Source organism: Gopherus flavomarginatus, chromosome 21 (genome assembly GCF_025201925.1).
Source record: "Gopherus flavomarginatus isolate rGopFla2 chromosome 21, rGopFla2.mat.asm, whole genome shotgun sequence".
Taxonomy (NCBI): domain Eukaryota; kingdom Metazoa; phylum Chordata; order Testudines; family Testudinidae; genus Gopherus; species Gopherus flavomarginatus.
In genome coordinates, this window is record NC_066637.1 from 16,135,199 (window position 1) to 16,155,210 (window position 20,012).

General features: G+C 48.6%; 1 protein-coding gene across 2 annotated transcripts in view; it reads right to left on the bottom strand.

Moving 5' to 3' along the window:
- The window catches only part of IGSF21 (immunoglobin superfamily member 21), a 263,204-nt gene that overhangs the window by 88,139 nt on the left and 155,053 nt on the right, over positions 1-20,012 (bottom strand). The window lies entirely within an intron of this gene.

The window sequence follows — 20,012 nt, forward strand, 5'->3', positions numbered from 1 at the left end:
GTTTCAATGGCAGGAAAGTCTAAATGCCTTTGATGCTCTGCATGAAGTGCTGTTATCAGTGAAAAATGCAGATTGGAGTTGACTTACACGTTGCACGAAGTTGTGTTGAATTTGCTGAATTGTTGCAATTGGGGGCAAAAAAAAGCCTCAAAAAAATTCAGACAATCAAAATGTTTCAAAATTTTCTATTCAAAACTCAACATTTTCAATGCCTTTTTTGTTTAGAAATTTCCTTCAATTTTTTTAAATAACCCCCCCATAATCAACTCCCACTTGCAATCAAAACTAAATGTTTAATTCAACCCAGCATAATTTTTCCCCCTTCACTTTTCAACTTGCCAAAAATTTCAAAAGATTTCGTTGCTGGGTCGACCCACAATTAATTTTTAAAACGGTGTTTGGAATTACCAGCGAATCAAAAAATTAACTATTGGCTCATCTCTGTGTGCTGTCCCCGTCTACCAGCTATTCTCTCTGAGCTCCCACACTCATTTTCTCTGCTGTAACTGTGCTCCTTAGTTCTTTAGCAGGATCTGGCTCCTACCCTGGGCTTCCCTCTGTGCACACAATGCACTGACCAAACCCACTAACACAAAACCATCTCTGGTCTCAGTCTTTGCCTAGAACTCATTCAGAACCTTCCCTGAGATTAGCTGAACCTAAGCAAGCTTTGTTTACTCACTTCCTCGCCCTGCACTCAGATGTACTCACTTCCCTGTCCCAGCTGGGATGGGATGTGTGGAGATATCGCAAAAAGGCCAATTCTCCCAGTTTTCCCAGCCCAACCAGTGGCCAAAGAGCCATAATGCAGCAGGACGGTCTTTGCTCATAAGCTTTCCAGCCACTTTTGCATCCCCAAGAAGATCATGTGGATGCCAAAAAATTTTGGTGGTACGATAAGAGCACCAATGTCAACTGGACCTCCAGACAGAAAGTCTTAAGAACCTAGCTAGAGGACGATCCGGGTGATGCCCAATCTATAATGATGCCATCTTCCTTTGGGATTTGCCTTGAGGATGATGATGAAGATGATGATGATCAGACAGGTTGGAAAAGACTTGGCGAAGCAACTGCATTTTTAGGATTTCTCGAAATGGCAATGCTGTCAACTCCCGCCATTTTATTGCAAATCTCGCGATATTTGGTGTTTTGTTTAAAGCCTCAGCTCTGTGACTACAAGGGAATCTCTGCTTTCATTAAAAATAAATGGTAGCCCTCCTAGTTGCATGAAAATGTGACTTGAGTGTGACCCCAGAAAGCAGAAGGCAATGGAAAAGTACTCAATATATTTTAATAGTTTGAAAATCTTCTGATTTTTAGGCCAATTTTGTGATTGGTTTTTTTTTTTGGGGGGGGGGGAAGGGAGACTCTTCATTTTGGAACCCCTGGGGTCAGCAATGCTGAAACCGCACTATTTACCCAGTGCCTGTCACTGCTGTGCCCAGGCCCAGCAACCTCAGGCCTTCTATGCTTTGTCCGATCTCTTCCCGCAAGGCACCCACGGTGCATGGCTATATCTGGGCCAGGACACACAGCTGTTGTGTTTGGTCGCTCTTACAGCTGTCACTCCATGCTTTCCCTGTTTGCCTCACAGGGCACTTCAGGGAGCAGCTGGGTATGGATGCACAGACAGTTCTGACCCTGCATCTTTCCCTTTTGCTCTTCAGCGTAGCCTCTGAGGGATACATGTAGGGTAAAGCAATGCTCAGCATTTCAGTTCTCTTCTAGTGATGACAGCGCTGGCCTGGGACTTCGGAGAGCTGGGTTCTATTCCCAGCTCTTCCATGTTTGACCTTGAGCAAGACATGTCCCTTTTCTGTGCCTCAGTTTCCGCACCTGTGAAATAGGAATCAGGATCCTGCTCTCCTCTGTAATGCACTTTGAGCTCTACTGATGAAAAGTGCTGTACTAGAGCTAGGGTTTATTATTATTATTCACAGTAACGTGGATCCTCCTCATCCCCCTCCATTGAGTGGATCAGGCTGTTGTCACTGAGTCTATTCCATGTCAAGAGGTTCCCTCCCCACTCACCATCCCCAGCTGTATGGTGAGCAGCATGGAGCCGGTCATGGCTGAGCATCCACATGGCCTTTCCGGTAACGAGAACTGAAAGACGAAACTTTTCACTTCTCTTCCCCAACATCGGCCGTCAACGGAGTCTCCTGGAGCGCTCTCTCTGCAGGACGCTTGGCCTCCCTGGGAAGTCACCCTGTGCTGCCTTCGCCCGTGATGTAACCGGACGTGACTAGATACTGTCACGTGAAGTAACGCAAGGCAGCAAGTCAGAAACAAGCATCCCAGGGATAACCATTCTTTTGGCTAGAATACCCTGCTGTTAATTTCAATCTCACCCCCCGACTCCCCCACGCCTGCCATTTCTCTCTTCCGGACAGCAATGGTGCAAAAGGCAAAGCTATCCCTGGGAGAGTTTTGTTTGCTTGCCAGCTGGCACATAGAGCTACTAACGTGAAGTAAAGTGGAAAGCAGCCACGGCCTGGAAGAAAGGAGAGAAAGAGAAAATGGAGGAGAGGGGAAAAGGTCCAGGCAGGAATTCCAAAGGTGGACTTGCCAGAACAAAGGAGCATGCTCCCTTCTTGTTAAAGTCAAAACGAAGGTGTTTGTGGAAGTGAGTCAGCAATAGCTCTGGTTTGTACGAGAAACAGTACAAAGCTTCAGGGGCGGCTCTACCAAAGCACTTCAATCCCGACCCGCTGCCATCCCTGCTATTGCAGTCCTGGGTCCTCACGGAGCTCTGCCAAGAGCCCACAAGCCTGATCTACTGCACACTAGTTTTTCATTCTTTCGCCAGTCCTACAGACAGTTAAACACTATTCAGCCAACAGTTTAGTCAACATACTTTCCCCTCAATCCTTTATCCAATAAATTATTAGTGGAAGCTGTCTTTCATTATTCAGCCAGCCCGAAAGCACTTTGGGTAAAAATCACTCCTCTGCAGAGGGCCAGCACAAGAGTTATGATAGAGCTCAAACCGGGGTGGGAGGGGGGAGAAAGAGGACAGCGGAACTCTTCCAACCTCCTCCCACACCTCTCAGAACTATTGGTCAGAGAACTTACACATCTCACTGCTACTGTTTCAGGCTCTCTGCAAACTCAGGCAGGCATTACTGCATCAGTTTGAATTCAGTTCATGTTTTCAAGGTTTCCTTTGTAACCATAACAGCCAGAGACATATTTGTTTGGTTTTGTAATGAAAGCTGAGATGCTGAAGACCAAGCAGCAAGGAGAAACTGCTGAGCTTGAATTGATTTGCAAATTAGATATCATTAACTCTGGCTTGAATAGAGACTGGGAATGGCTGAGTCATTACACTGCTTGAATCTATTTCCTTATGATAACTATCCTTACACCTTTTGTCAGCTGTCTGTAATTGACCATCTTGATTATCACTACAAAAGTTTTTTTCCTGCTGATAACAGGTCATCTTCATTAATTAGCCTCTTAGAGCAGGCATGGCATCCTCTCTTTATCTCTATATATACTCTTCTATGTTCCATTCTATGCATCTGATGAAGTGAGCGGTAGCCCACGAAAGCTTATGCTCAAATACATTTGTTAGTCTCTAAGGTGCCACAAGTGCTCCTGTTCTTTTAAAGAAGCAACTAAGCCACTGCTGAGAGGCCCAGCCCAATCCAAACTCACCTTTAAGTTAAGTGGAACTTAGCTACCGCACAGGCCTTTAGCCTATAACCCATCATTTGTAGAGCTGGTTGGAATTTTCAGACAAAGTGTTTTTCCATTGGAAAATGCTGATTGGTCAAAAGTGAAACACTTCAGGGAAATGTGTCAATTAAAAAAAAATTGGGAAAAAAATGAAGAAAAAGCATTTTGATAAGCTTAAAATCGTCCATGTTAACATCTTCTGGAACAGAAGATTTTGATTTCTTATTCTGAACCATTCCTTTTCAAAATATCTTTTAATATTCTACATTTTAAATTTTTTTAAATGTTGACATCGAAATAAAATAGTTCAGTCAACCCCAAATGATTTTTTTCCATTTTGTTTTCTAGGACATTTCAAATTTTTTTTGCTTTCATTCAATTTCAAAACAGAAAAAGATTCAAAATTGCATAATCTTCCATGAGATGGACAATCCTGACCAGCCCTAATGATTTGCTCAGCTCTAATACTGACCCAGAGGGCAGAGCACCCAGGGAATGTCCTTTTGTCCTATGTCTGTACAACGCCCAGCACAATGGCGTACGGGGCCATGACTGAGGCTCCTAGACTATGGTAACAATACTACTTCTAACTAACCTTTCTGCCCTGTTTCTGAGCCAGTCTTTTTGTTAAGCAAGTGGCTTCTCTAGAATACCGATCTGGGCCTGACTACACAGACAATGCCCAGAGGAGCACCACTAGAACTGTTATGATATCCTGCATCCCAGAGATGCCTCTTGTTTCAGTGAGAAAATTTCTTTAGCGAGGCTGTTGAGAGTCTGTAAACATTTTCCACCTCTTCTTCTGCACCCCTTGCACCCCTATGCAATGTGGGTGTGAAGCACTACCAGATCAGCCCAGCCGGCTCCTACATCCACTTTGCACTGGGGCAAACGACTGTCTGTACTGGCAAACCGCATCGTGTTAGAAAACGTGCTGACTGGCTGTTTTTAACCAGCACCTGTTAAAGACGATTCTGCCTCTCATGAGGACAAGGAGAGTCATGTTGAAAACTGTCAGCAGGTTGTGGCTACCCATCGCATCCGACCCCTCTACAGACAAGGCCAAGATGCAAGGCCAGGGAGAATCCTGCCTTTTATTGTCCCTCACCGTGCTCCTCCAGTTGTAAAGTCAGGCTGCCTTAGCAGAGACCTCAGATGCAATAGGACATTATAGCAACCCCGCAAAAATTAATTAAAATAGCGGGTTTTAGTGATCAAAATGTCACAGTTTACAATGCAGTATCTCTGGACCTTCCCAGAGGCAAAGTCTGTGCATCCCACCTGAAAGCAAGGAATCTATCTCCTCTTTCCCCTGTCTAGCTTGCCAGGGCCACAAGAGATCAGGCTTCAGAACTATCATTGGTTCTGAAAGAACCATTGTCCAAGCTGGGCCTCTGACCAGTAAAAGGCGGGGGAGGAATTCCACCTTCAGAGGAGAAGGGAGGGAACATTTCTCAGAGAAGCTGATTAAAAAAAGAAAATGGCGCCTGCGCAAAGCCAGTCAGAGGCTTGGCACATTACAAGCAGTCCCTGGAGGAGTCAGTGGCTTCGACAACACCTCAGCTTCCACTTCTGGCCCTATCTAGATCTTCTTCTCTGTCCCCCTCCGCCTCTCCCACCCACCCTCTGCCAGTTCCGGACTGAAAGTAAGCAACCCAAAGTGCCCCAGGGTCATCCTAAGAAACCAGCCAGCTCTGCGTAGTTACATACCCAATTGCCCCCCCAGATCTCACCCACACTCAGATCCTGAATCCTGCAGGTTCGCGCTACCCATTTTCAGAAGTCACCTGCTGCTGTTGCCACCGCCTCTGCTCATGCTACAATTCGAGAAAACAGAGCGGCAGCATGAAAGAACACAGATGGAGTCAGAGCAGCTGCCCCGGGCTACCGCACGTCTGCCGTTTTTATCTTTAACCGCCGGTGCAAGGAGTTTAGAAACCTCACTTCAGAGCCTTGGCAGTCTCCCCTGGCTAAGCAGCCTTCGTGTGCTCCATACCAAGGCTTTGACAGTTCCACGCCGGCCCTGTGCAGCTCTCTATATTGCAGCCTGCTCTGGGGTGCAGAAGGCAGCTAGCTCACAGGAACATCGCAGCCCAGTGTGGTAAAGCTTTAATGTCTATTCGGGGCATACTAGACTCAGTTTCTACGGGCTTGTCTGATGGTGCATATGGCTGTTTGAAAACATGGCTATCTGCTACCGCTGTCAGGTTTTAGAAACCAGACCTCCAAACCAGCGTTACTGTGGCTATCGTTAAAATGGTTACATTTGGCCTTTTGCCTGACTGACACACCATCGCCGTGGCAGCATTCGCTATGCGTTGCACCACCATTTAGTAACGTGACTGCCACTGTGTTTAGGATTTGTGTATACAATGTCAGCGCCTTCCCGTCCTCAGTCAGGATCAAGGCCCTATTGTTGCTAGATGCTGGACGAGCACATTGGAAGCCCAGGGGCCAGATCACTAATGCTGGTGATGCAAAGGGGCCGTAATCTGGCTGCAAGCGGTCAGCAGAGGATTCCACTATCGGAGGGCAAAGCCCAAATTGGCTGCAGCTGGGTCTTGTGCTGGCAGCGTCGAATCCTCCCGGCATAGGAGGGATGTTGGGGGAGCAGGTAAGTTGGGGCGGGGTGGTGGCTGGACAGTGAGCTAAGCTTAGAGCAGCTACTGGCGCTGATGCTTCCTGTCTCCTATGCTGATTGAGCTTGTACCAGGAGAGAATCTAGTCCAGGGTCCCTGCCCCAAAGAGCTCAGAATCTACTATAACATCAGATAGCTGCGAATGGCATTTGCATCATCAACCAGGAAGCGTGCCCCATTGCAGAGCCACTGCAAACAGTTCTAGAGACCATCATCTTATTACAGAGAATCAGGGTGGGGGGAGTACAGCAAATGGAGCAACCTGTTTGGTGGCTGTTCATTTCAAACCACTTCACTGATGTATTAACAACTGCGTGGGTCGGAACTACACCACGGAGCCCCCATGCCCTCCTGAACATCAACATAGGCAGGGAAAACGTGGACCAAAAATGGGATTAGCTTTTCTAATTTTAGGCCGGCTTGTTCTTTCCTTAGAACAGATGTAAACACAGTAAGGGCTTTGCAAACTCACAGGGCGTCAGGACCCTGCAAAACAACCTGCCTGAAAAAAAACCGCAACATCAGTCACACAGACACCCACGGAACGAACAAAGCACGTACCGAGCTCCACGGCTTAGTCATTTGCATGTCGTTGCAGCCACAGGCCTGTGTATAATGTGACTATGGGCTGTTTAGTTTACCTTTTTTGGGAAGATGCAGCATAAATCTCTGCTTTGGCCGAATGAATCCAAACAAGTGACTATTTCTCCTGCTAGTGTAGCTTGTCCACCGGCCACTGGGGGAGCTCTGCAGGGGTGGGGGCACTATGGCAGGGGGAGTGTGGGTTGCAAAGAGCAGACTTCTGCAAGGGTGGCAAAAGAGGCTAAAAAACTGTGCGTGGGGAGGCTGCCAGGAGGAGATGGTAGTGAAAGCTCCTAAACCGTGCAACAGCTGTGCCAGGGGGCTTTGGGGCTTTGCTGGGCCATAGAGCATAGCTGATGCATCCCCCTGCCACACAGAATTTAAGAGTTTATCCTTGCTGGGCTTAAGAGTTCTGCATGGCTGGCACCTTTCTCCGCTGCACAGCTCCTAAGACATTAAAGCATGGAGCCACTCCAGCCAGGCTTCTGAGCTCTGTATAGCAGGCCCCTTCCCCATGGGCACAGCTCTTGTGCCATGCAGAATTCTCGTCTCCCCACCAGTTGCCATTTGCTGCAAAACCTAAATGTGCTGCAGAATTCAGCGCAGCTCTGTCGCATAAATCACAGGACCCTGCCGCATCATTTAGACCTATTGTGCCATGGGCCCCGCAAGGCTTTGGATATATTCTGTGCTCCATCCTTCTTCTGTACCTCGTCTATTGAGCCTGACAAGCTTCTCAGCGCAGGGACCTAGCACAGGGCACGCACCATATAAATAATAACCACCATACAGGAACCTTGCACTCCTGTGATCCATTCGAGCCAGGCCGACAAATGATCCTGCCAAAATTGTCACACAGCCGAAAGATCCAGGTTTTTATGGGGGGCGGTGATTCAGAAAATGGGCTCTTTAACATCCTATGAAAACTGGTAATATTTCACTGTGAAGGAGGAATGTTGCTGTTTGCCTCTGAAAAAGGCAAATGCGTGAAACTACTTTTACCACAAACAACCTCTGTTCCCCGGTAATTCAGACAATTTGCACAAGCCATGCTGACAATTACGGATGCTTTTAAGTGCTCATTATTGAGCCAGTGAAATTTTCTGGCTGCAAATTCTATTAGTTCTACAATATACACAGAGAGCGGGAGAGAGAAATTTCCAAGTGAAGTTTCTTCTGGTGGAGAGAGATGCTGCATTGACAGCTCTGGAGCTGGGGAATTTGTATTTCTATGTAATATGGGCAGCAATGGGGACTTGAATTCACTCCTTTGCTTTCCGGTGGCTGTGGCTGGAGGTGGCGCGGGAAGGGAGCCTTGCGCTGCAGTGGTTCCAGTTCTGGATGGGAGCTGGTGAGGATGAGCCAGGAGGAGTCACTTGAGAGACAGCATGTCAATATAGAGGAAATGCACGGTGTGGGGTTCAAGAGAGGACCCCAGTATGAAAACTGCCTGTCCTTGGCACTTTCCATTCCTTCTCTTTGGTCTTTCCATCCCTCCTCTTCTCAGGCGATTGGTCCTGCTTTGAGCAGGGGGTTGGGCTAGATGACCTCCTGAGGTCCTTTCCAACCCTGATATTCTATGATTCTTGGCCATTGGTTCCACTGTCATCAGGATGCTGAAAACATCCCAGCCTGCTTGGTAAATGGCCTGCATCTCAGCCATGTGAGGGACCCTGTTTCACTGCGTGAGGAACGTGTGTGGCTGTGAAGAGGGTTCCCTGCCCAGAGTGTATAATTAGCCCCGGGCGCCTCCGGGCTAAGCTTTTAAGTACCTTAATGTAACTGGCAGCTTGGGAAACACCCAGGCTCTCTCTGTACCTGAAAGACTAGGATAGAAGGAGAAGTTATGCTTGAGGGCATGAGCAGGAATCTTCCTCCTGCAGTGCCCATGATAAAGCTTTACTCCGCTAGCTAAGAGGATGGCATGACAGTCACTGCCAGAAGCAGTTCTTAGCTGGCATCTCCTATTTTCCTGTGTAGGAGGCGATAGACGGTTGGTGGCTAAGGATGGGGATTTGTGTGCTCACCCCTAGCAAAATAGTCCCACAAGGGAGATGGAGAATTAGTGAGGCATTTCAGAAAGCTCTCCTGGCCTGTCACTGCTCTCTGCCATTTCCCTTCTTCCTCCCAACTCTGATGCACAGGCTGAAGGTAACTTTACTCTGCCCCCAGCTTGTCTCTGAGCTGCAATGTGCCCTGGACTTCAACATCTCACGGCCTGTTTTGCACATGATAATTCAGTGCATTTTTGCAGCTCCTTCAGTTCCGCACAGAGTACTGTAGAGGGATCAGTTCACCACTCCAAGATAACTTCCGCGCCACTGGGCCTCTGCCTCTCCTACCGCAGCATCAATTTCACATCACTTTCCGAGGTGGCTAAATATAGATTTGTGCCTAACTTTAGCGGCTTCGCCTTCATAGATCCTAAAGCCAGAAGGAACCCCTCTGACCGTCTTAGTCTGACCTGTATAACACAGACCATAGGACTTCCTGGAATCAATACCTGTTTGAACTAGAGCAGATCTTTTGGAAAAACCTCTGCTCTTGATTGAAACACCGCCAGTGATGGAAACCCCACCGCACCTCTTGGTAAGCTATCCCAAGGGTTAATTAGCCTCACTGTTAAAAATACATGCCTTATTTTCAATCTGAATTGGTCTGAAAATGAGGATGTAAGCAATTTGTCCCAGACAACACAGCAAGTCCGTGGCAGAGTCAGGACAAAAACCCAGGCATTCTGCTTTAACGGCTAGCTCCCGCTGGCTCTCTCTATCCTGTATCACTGTGTAAAACAGGGACTAAATATAGAGCAAAGCAAAAAGACAATGGTTTGGTAACCAAACCCCATTTGCATTCAGGAAAAAAAAAATCTGTCAAGTCAGGGAATGTGTAATCAATTAGTAAAGCCTCAAAAACACTCTCAAAACAATAATTAGTCATGTCAGAAAATTCTACAGCAATCAAACCAGCAGATGAGCAGAACACACACTACTCAGGAAACCAAAATCCTAAACTATAGGAGGAAAAAACAGATTTCTTGGTGCATTTCTCTTGAGATCACAACTTCCACGTTAACCAGAGAGATGCTGGAGTTGTCATGGCATATTAACCACTTCACTGCTGCCGCATGGGCTGGGCATGACATGTGGGGCAAAATGTACTGCCGGAAGGGACCCATGCGCAGGGCCAGCTCCTGGGTTTTTGCCGCCCCAAGCTGCGAAAAAAAAAGCTGCGATCGCGAGGGACCGAGGGACCCGCGGCCGAATTGCCACCAATGTCCCCTCCCCATGGCTGCCCCAAGCACCAGCTTGCTCTGCTGGTGCCTGGAGCCAGCTCTGCCCGTGTGCTCCATTAAAATTCCTGCTTGGCTGGCTGGTCAATGCCAGTGGTAAGTGTATTTAAGAGATCCAGGTAGGGGAGTGCTTGCATCTGGCATTGTGCATCCAGAACTAGGGTGACCAGTCAGTAAATGTGAAAAATCGGGACAGATGGTGGGGGGTAATAGGAGCCTATATAAGCAAAAGACCCCAAAATCGGGACTGTCCCTATAAAATTGGGACATCTGGTCACCCTATCCAGGAAACGGGAATACAGACTGGGGCACGTCCCTGTGTGAGGTGGCCGAACTAGCATACTTTCTGCTCTTTAACATAGATCCCTAACCCACTCCAGACCCTCAGTCAGCCTCTAGTGCAGTGCAGATCTAACCTTAACCCTATTCCTTCCTTGAGAGCCTCACCAAGCCTCCTCCACAGTGAAGATTCTTTCACTGGCCTCTTTGCCAGCCAGGCAACCCAAGCAAGCTGCGGTCATCCCTTCCGACCAGTGTATGCTGAACACTGTCCAATAGTCCTGTGCTGAGCATTGGGATTTTCAGGTCTCACTTAAAGCCCAAGGAATGGGTTGGGAAAAACAAACCCAAAGCTGCCCCAGTCCTCGGGCACTGCTGCAACGGGTGCCACTCCGTCGGGTGGGCTGGAATCGCGGCTGCTGTGCGGACATTCCCAGTCACTGGGCCTGGCTCTGCAACATTCTGAGGGCTGAGCTGTGGCAACGGGCCATCAGCCTGCCTTGTGAGCAAAGCTGAGCTTCTCTGCTCTGCATCAGGGCAAGAAAGCTCCAGAGACCATTCCTCTCTCAGCTTCACCTTCCTTTAGCATAGTGAATCCGCCAGAGCAGAGAGAAGGAGCATGGCTGTGGGACGGTTGGCACCCCCAGACATGCTGGGGAGAAGCAACCCAAGGGGTGATCTAGTCCCAAGCACGTTACAACTAACAAGAACCTGATGCCAGTCCCAAAGGGAGCTCCCTGAGTGCCTCTGATTCTGCCAACTCCTTTCTCTATATTCAGGTTTAGTACCCAGGCAGCACCCTCTTCCAGCACACCTGCTCCTGGATATTAGCCAGGTCCCCAGGCAGCTAGCTGAAAACAAGGCATGTGCGTGTGTGTATGCGCGTGTGTGTGCACACAAATACATGCATGGGCACACACACATGCCTGCATTCACACAAGAATGCCCATGTGTGGGTGCGCTCACGAAAGCACCTGCACCGACATGGGTGCTCACACATACATGTGCGAGCAATGCACCCAAGAATGCCCACACAAACGGGCCCACACACATGAACACAGCTCTGCATATGAGCACAGATGCACAAGAATGCATCCGCAGACATGTTCCGTTGTTGTCTGCAGTGGTGTTGTAGTCGAGTTGGTCCCAGGATATTAGAGAAACAAGGTGAAGGAGAGAATATCTTTTATTCGCCAAACAAGGACACTCCACCAGAGAAGTATGTCACATTGTGGAACGGGCCACCCGAAGACCCTGACAGAACCTGCTTCAATGTAGAAAAATACCCTACAGACCACACACCCCTTGTTGTCACCTACCACTCCACACTGGAACCCCTCTGGGGTATCATTGAATAATTACAACCTAGACTCAATGGGGACCACATCCTGAAAGCAATCTTTCCTGAACCCCCTCTTCTGGTCTTCAAACAACCGCCCAACCTCATCATTGGAAGCAAACTCCCCACAGACTAGGACACACCAACTAAAAGTGGTACCAGATCCTGCCAGAACACCAGATGCTAAACCTGCAGGCGCATCTCCATTGCTGAGATGATCAACTCCCCCCACAACACACCTTTGAAGATCCATGGCTATCACAAGGACACAGGCCTATCACAACATGTGGGGTACCTCATTCAGAGACCTCAATGCCCCAACAACAACTATGTGGATAAAACCAGACAATCACTATGCTCTCAAACAAATGCACACAGGAAAATGACAAGACAAAAACACTGTATCACTTTGGGGCGAACACTCTTCACAAAACAATCACTCAATATCTGACCTCTCAGTCCTCATCCTCAATGGGAACCTCTACAGTACCTTCAAAAGACGAGCCCGGGAGGCTCATAACACTCAAAATCATGGTCTTAATCAAGACACTGGATTTATGGATTATTAGGATAATCTGTAACCCACTAACCCCACTTCTTGTCCTATGACTGCAGGAGTGTTAATAGACCACTTCACCCTGAATGGTCCCTTGGAAAATGTGCTAATTACTCATGCTAAACAATCTGTTGTGAAGTATCAGAGGGGTAGCCGTGTTAGTCTGGATCTGTAAAAGCAGCAAAGAATCCTGTGGTACCTTATAGACTAACAGACGTTTTGGAGCATGAGCTTTCGTGGGTGAATACCCACTTCCTCAGATGCATGTAGTGGAAATTTCCAGGGGCAGGTATATATATGCAGGCAAGCTAGAGATAATGAGGTAGTTCAATCAGGGAGGATGAGGCCCTGTTCTAGCAGTTGAGGTGTGAAAACCAAGGGAGGAGAAACTCGTTTTGTAATTGGCAAGCCATTCACAGTCTTTGTTTAATCCTGAGCTGATGGTGTCAAATTTGCAGATGAACTGAAGCTCAGCAGTTTCTCTTTGAAGTCTGGTCCTGAAGTTTTTTTGCTGCAGGATGGCCACCTTAAGGTCTGCTATAGTGTGGCCAGGGAAGTTGAAGTGTTCTCCTACAGGTTTTTGTATATTGCCATTCCTAATATCTGATGTGTGTCCGTTTATCTTTTTCCGTAGCGACTGTCCAGTCTGGCCGATGTACATAGCAGAGGGGCATTGCTGGCATATGATGGCGTATATTACATTGGTGGACGTGCAGGTGAATGAACCGGTGATGGTGTGGCTGATCTGGTTAGGTCCTGTTGTGATACTCTTGAGTACCTTTCCCAGATCTGAAGAAGAGCTCTGTATAGCTTGAAAGGTTGTCACCTGACCTTAAGAAGTTGGTCCAATAAAAAAATATTACCTCACCCACCTTGTCTATATCCCCCCCCCACAAACAGGCAAATAAAATCACATGTTTAAGTAACCAGCAGCAGTCACCCTTGGGGAAGCAACAATACATTCCTGAGGGTACAGGAGTGTTTTATTACCTAGCGTGCAGAAAACAAGAGTTGAAATACCTTTAGCAAATTCTAATTTTAAGAAATATTGCAAAACTAAATACTTTATCCTGGTCTTTTTAACTTAAATTAAGTCTCCTCCTGACATTTTGCAGGCCCTGGTTTTGTTTTCATAACACTGGCCATAAAGCAAGCGTGTAATTAGTAATAAAGGTGACAGGCCTCAAAGTGATTTCTTGCTCGGAAGAGAAGCAAAGATGAGCTTTTCTGCCTTTATTTAATTTTATTTATTTATTTATTTTTGGCCTCGTTTCCTCAGTCTATTTTTGAAGATAGTTTATGTAAATTCACCTCCCGCAGCTCCATCCCCAAATTATGGGATGGACACAGCCTCCACAGACAAGACGGAGCCCTCAGTTGTTAATGATCAGGTAATTAGATCCAGGGATTATCACAGCTGCATGAGTGGAATCTAGCTGGATCTGCAATAGCTTGGCAAATTTCACCTCCTCCTTCTTCCTCCTCCTCCCTCTCTGAATGACCAGCACCACTGGGCAGAGTGTCCAGGTTTTCCCACACCCCCGCCATCCAGCCCAGCTCTGTTCAGTGTATGAGATATGGACGCCTGCTCCAGGCGAGCTATATTTGATATCACAGGAGGGATTCTTTTTTAGGACTGGAAATTCGGGCACATTCCTTTTACTTCCCGCTTCCATGTATGCTCTTATGTACCCAGAAGCTTTTGCTCCTAGCAGCTCCTGCCTGACTGGGAAGGAGAACAGTGATCCGTGTAATGACCCCACTAGGGTGGCCAGATAGCAACTGTAAAAAAAGAAAAAAAAAAAAAATCAGGACAGGAGGTGGAGAGTAATAGGAGCCTATATAAGAAAAAGCCCCCAGAATCGGGATTGTCCCTATACAATCGGGACATCTGGTCACTCTAGACCCCACCAGCTTTTAAAGAACCAGGGCTCCCAGAGAATCCATCCCAGGTTTCCCACCGAGCCCTGTTCATGCTGGGACAGGACTTGGGGAGTTTAGTCAGATGGGGTGCAGTGCCGACAGGCGCAGGGAAGCTGTCTCACCTATTGTGCGAATGAGTGTCCAGGGCTTTGCGTTTGGAGCTCAACGCGTTATTGGGACGTGACAGCCGAGGCAACCCCAGCAACGCTGCTTTGCAGGGAGAGTCACCTGCAGACAGGCCAGTGTGAGAATGGGGCTGCTTGCCAGAGGAGTCTCTGCTGCCAGTGCATCCCCCTGGTCAGTGCATCCCCCTTTGGGCCCAGTAACCAAGGACGTGAGTCTGTTACAGCTGCAGGAAAGGTGCCTGGCTCTTTAGCTCAAGCGATGACTGCATGATCCTCGCTCCGGTGGTCCTTGGTTCCCTCTGTAGCGGTGGCCATTATACACCCAGTGGCTTGTCCAGAGACAGTTCACAACTCATTAGTGAGCGTGTTGTGTGTTCTAATCCGTGCATGACCCACACAGGATGGGAGTCTGCGCCAGCCCTGCTACAGAGCCTGGCTCTTCAGCTCAAGCTACAGAGACTCACATGGTTAGCTCTGCAGATCCCTGCTGCGAGCCAAGACGGTGGTGGTCACACATGGAGCCTTGGACAGGAAAATATTCCAAATGTCAAAGCTGCAGCAGAACCTGGAGCCCATGGGGGGAGGTGGAGGCTGTCACGGAGTATGGGGGAGTCAAGGCCCTGCAACCCCAGCTTCCTGCGATTTTGACTCTCAGCCAGCCAGTAAAACAGAAGGTTTATTTAGATGACAGGAACAGTCCAGAACAGGTCTTACTGGTACAGACAACAGGACCCCCTTTAGTTGGGCCCATCTGGGGGCCTCAGAGAGGCCACAGCCCTGTTGGTCAGGTCACCTCTCTTTTTCCCAGCCAGCTTCAAACTGAAACTCCCTCCAGCCTCTCACTCAGCCTCCCCCTAGCTCCTCCCCCAGCCTTTGTGTCCTTTGTCCAGTTTCCGGGCAGAGGTGTCATCTAGCCTCCATCCCCCCCTCCTGGGTTCTCAGGTTCCATGCTCAGGTATGCTCCCTTCCCCAATGCAGGCCGTCCCAAACTCCCCTGCAACCTTCCCAGGTTAATACTCCCCACTCAGCATCCACATAACACAGCAAGAACATTCCCACCTCGTCACAGAGGCAGAGTACATCCTGGTGCCTACCATCTGTCAGGCTGGAACTTGGAAGGGTACTACATCAGAGTGCACCCCCCGAACAGCTTAACTAGGGGGGTCCTGGCCTGCAGGGGAAGGGCACTGATGGCATGGACAGACCAGAGCCTCCGCACTCAGGCGAAGGCAGAGCAGAAGGAGCAGCTCCAGAGCCCCAGGATTTTGTCTATATTACCCACAATCCCCTGGAAGACAACACTGGGCACAAAAATCAAGCAGAACTGAAAAACACAATAGTGTCTGATTAGGAGTCCAAGGCCAGGCTTTAAAAATAGGGAAACAAGCGAGAGGTAATTAATTAGCAGCTCCTCTCTCCTTTTATGAGTGTGTTACAAAGGAAATGACACTCAGCAAGGAGTGAACAAGAAAGGGCAAGGAATGCAGGAGAAAAAGAAAGAAAGAGGAGACAGCGTAGTGGGAAGGTTGGCTGCTAAAGGGGAGATATAAAGAGGTGAAAGGATAGAGAGTAAAGAGGCGGAGGGAGAGAAAGAAAGAAATGAGGAAGAAGTAAAGGCGGGTGGAAAGGGGGCCAAACAAGAGAGAGAAAAAGGACGCCAAAAAGAAAGAGGCGCATTAGGAAGAAATAATTTCTTTTCAGTATTTGGGGAATTGATGTGAAATTGATGTAATCAGAGCAGGCGAATTTAGGAGATTTTGTTTCCGTTCAACAGGCAAATAGGTGGCCTGGCCTGGCCTCCCAACACTTTCCTCTCACTCCTGGAAAAAGCACTTCCATTCTCCAGCAAGGAGCAGTACAAATAGAAAAGCAAAGCTCTTTTTAAATGGTGAGGTCCGTGCAGGTGTCTCTCTCTCCGGGGAATGGCTGAATGGCTACTAGTGTCCTAACAAACTGCTGAGAAAGAGGCTTTAATTGTCAACAGTCTGTAGTGCGGTACCTTCCCTTGGAGATCTGTGCAGTAACGTTATCTGGAATGCTAACTGCTGAGTGTGCGTGCGTGCATGCACGAGCGGTGGGGTTGGGGGAGACAAGAGGGAATCTATCGGCCACATGGCCACAGCGTCCCTAGTTCTATATAAAGTCCTAATGGGATCACATTGAAAGTACAGTACTGTGAGCAATTCAGCAGTCTCCTTATCAGCAGAAGAACGTTTGTGAGAATAGAAGGGACAGGTCAGGCCGACCAAATGATTCGAGTCTATGTGGGGTGAGTTATGAATAGGGATCGGTTACCACGTAGCTGCCCTGGCTTAGGAAAAAAGGCACCGGTGCATTTTGGAATGGAGACAAAACAGGGCATTTCATGCTACAATGAGTAATTAAGATAATTATCTGTGACTAATTTAAAAATGGTTTGACAAGACAGCATGGCCTAGTGGGTAGGGCCCTGGCCTGGACTCAGAATGCCCAGGGTTCTATCCCTGACCTGCCACTGACCTGGAGCAAGTCACTTCCTGCCTCAGTTTCCCCCTCCTATTCCCTGTCTATCCCGTCTGTTTAGCCTGAAAGCTCTTCAGATCAGAGACTGTTTATGCAGCACGTAGCCCTGATCACCGTTACCGCTCTCTAGGCATTGACACAGATTCTGGGCAAAATTTCCAAAAGCACCTAAGTGACTTAGGAGCACTAAGTCCCATTGACTTTTAATGAGTCTTTTAGGCTCCTAAGTGCCTGTGCCACTTTTCAAAATGGGACTTGGGCCTTGTCGACAGTACAAACGTCTTGCTGGTATAGCTGTGCTGGTGGAGGCCCTAGCGTAGACGCAGCTGATGTCATCAGGAGCTTTCTGCTGGCACAGGAACACCACCTCCCCAAATGATATTAGCTATGCCAACAGAAGCCCTCTTCTGCTGGAATAGCTGCAGATACGCTGTTTGTTTTTTGCCAGCATAGCTTGTCAGCTAGGGGCGGGGGTGAGCTTTTCACACCCCTGACCAACACAGCTATGCCAACAAAACCTTGTCATGTAAACCTGGCATGACTCTTAAATCATGTAGGTGCTTTTGAGCATGTTCAACCAACTGTCCCTGGAAGCCCATGGAGCTATGCCAATTGACAGCCCCTGAGGATCTAGCCTAGGTCATCATAACTAAGTGAAGCAGCAGCTCCGGACACAAAAGGCTACCTGAAAATACAGGACAAACAGGCAAAGGAGAAACAATCAGGTGGAGCCCTTTGGACAATTTTATGCAGGAAGGACGGGGATTCTGTCTACATTACAGGTGGTTAGGGTATCAAGCTCCTCAAGCCATTGCTAATTTCCAGGGAGATGCTCAGGCTATACTGGATGCTTTTTCCACCTTTAAATGGCCCTGGCTTTCCTGCCCCAAAGGGCTACGGGCAGGGAGAAGCTATCAGAGTACGCACCCTTCTCCCCCACATCTTGCCTTTGAAAATTGCACTGTTCCTGCTGTCATGCGTTCTGGTAATCTTCCTCTCCTCGTTCTCTCCCTCTCCCACTGCAAAAGGGGATGAAGCGTTGACAGCTGTGATGCTGGGATTTTTCTCTTGCTTGAAATGCATTAATTTGTAAATATCTTCATTTATATGTAAATGTGGCGTTCTTATCCCTGACGTCCTGCCGCCAATCTAGCAAAAGCACCAGCAGCCCTTGCCTCCAACTTGATTCCTCTTCGTATAATGGTTGGGTTGTTGGCTTCCTCCCCCCTCTCCCTTCCCTTAATTTTAGTTAAAAGCTTTCTTCCTCTCCAATGCCTCCCTCCCCCCTGCTCTTTGGATGAGCGCAGGTAGGAAAGAACCAATGTACCAACATTTCACATCTTGACATGTCCCTCAAAAGCAGCTGCTCTCGTTTCACTAAAAAGCAGCCTCGCAGAATTTCAGCTGTCATGAGACAAAGTCCTAGCATCTATGTTTCCAATCAGCCTTTGCAAAGATCAGCAGATACTCAGAACAGGGTCAGGAGAGACAATGCAGAGAAAGAGAGGAAGATAGGAGATGCCACAATGGAACTGGCAAGGCAGTAGACACAGGCAACATTCTCGCTCCCGCTCATCACAGTCTTTGTCATGAGGATGAACATCATGATTTACAATGCATGGCTGGCTCGTTGGCCATGCTTTGCGCTTTGATTGGCTTCCAGTATGCCTCTTCCTTAAGGGTTCTCCAGGCGATGACAGTGGAATGGGCACAGAAAAGGTCAGAATGACTGAGCGTCCTGATTTCAGCTGCAGTCCTTGGAGACATTAACATGCTCGACATGGGCTCCAGGGGGGAGATCCCCTGGATATGAGCCCCCAATTCCCGGCACCAGGGCCGCCTGAGTGCAGAATGCTACTGTTCAGACCCAGTAACATTCCAGCCCCGGGGCACTGCTGTAAGTGACCGTGCAAGGGGCGAGGCAGTGAAGAATCGGGCCCCAGAAGGCCAACACAAACTCATGAGATTCCACCCTGGGCCACTGTGATCACCATGGCCTTGGGGACGAGCAACAAACAGAACGGAACTTTGCTGGAGAATGGAATGACCCATCTCAGACTTCAGACAGACATAGTAATGTTTTACATAACCTTGATCCCAGTCTCCGAGGCCTCTTAGGTACTGGAGGGCCCTCTGCTGCCTCAGGGTGACCAGACCATGGCTGACTCTAGACGGATGGGAAGCCCACAACTGTATATGGGGGCCCCACCCATTAAACTGTCCAAGTGTTCATCTATGGCCCTGCACACCTCAAAATATGGAGTTGAAGCCTAGGTGCATCCAGGCCAGGCCTGGATACCTTCCTTCGGACTCTGAAATGGCACCTGGAATGCTCCAGAGCCCACCGTTTTCTGCAGCAGGCAGAATTTCACTGGGAGTCACCACAGATGCAGTGGGGCTCAAAGTTCATCTTTCGGGGAGTTGGGGAGGGAGCGCTAGATTCCTGGATAGCATCCCAGTGAGGAAGAGGTGAGGCCCACGGGCGATCACGGAGGTTGCATCAACGTGGATGAGGTTGCTGCCCATCAGGATCTTGCCTGTCTCCTCTGCCCAGCTGCCCGATTGGGCCCCAGAACCTTGCATGTGAGTTAGGCCTGTCTTCCCTGGCTTGCAAATCACTCTGGGGCTAAGGCAGGAGATAGGCGCCTAGAAGAAGGCAGTGGTGCACGTGGTCAGAGGCAGAAACAGTGGCACAGAGGGAACTTTTACTGCAAACACACAGGCGCTGAGTGAATTTCTGAGCCTACAGGGTTTGGTGATAGTTTTGTGAATTGCAGTGGGAGCCTAAACCCGGCACTTAGATGCCTAAGCCTGCTGCCTGGACATCTGGGAGCATAAGTCTGGGGTTTAGATATGTAAATACTTTTGTGAATGTAGACCAGAATCATAGAGCTGAAGGCCAGAAGGGACCACACTAGAGCCTCTAGTCTGACCTCTAGCATATCACAGGCCCTCACCACCCAGCCACCCCCACCTCACACCCCACAACCAGAATGAGACCAAAGTATGCAGCCCTCAGGAGACTCAACAGTTGTGTGCCACAGGCAAAGAACAGGAGGGACTGTGATGCACCAGTGCCTGAGGTCCCTGCAAT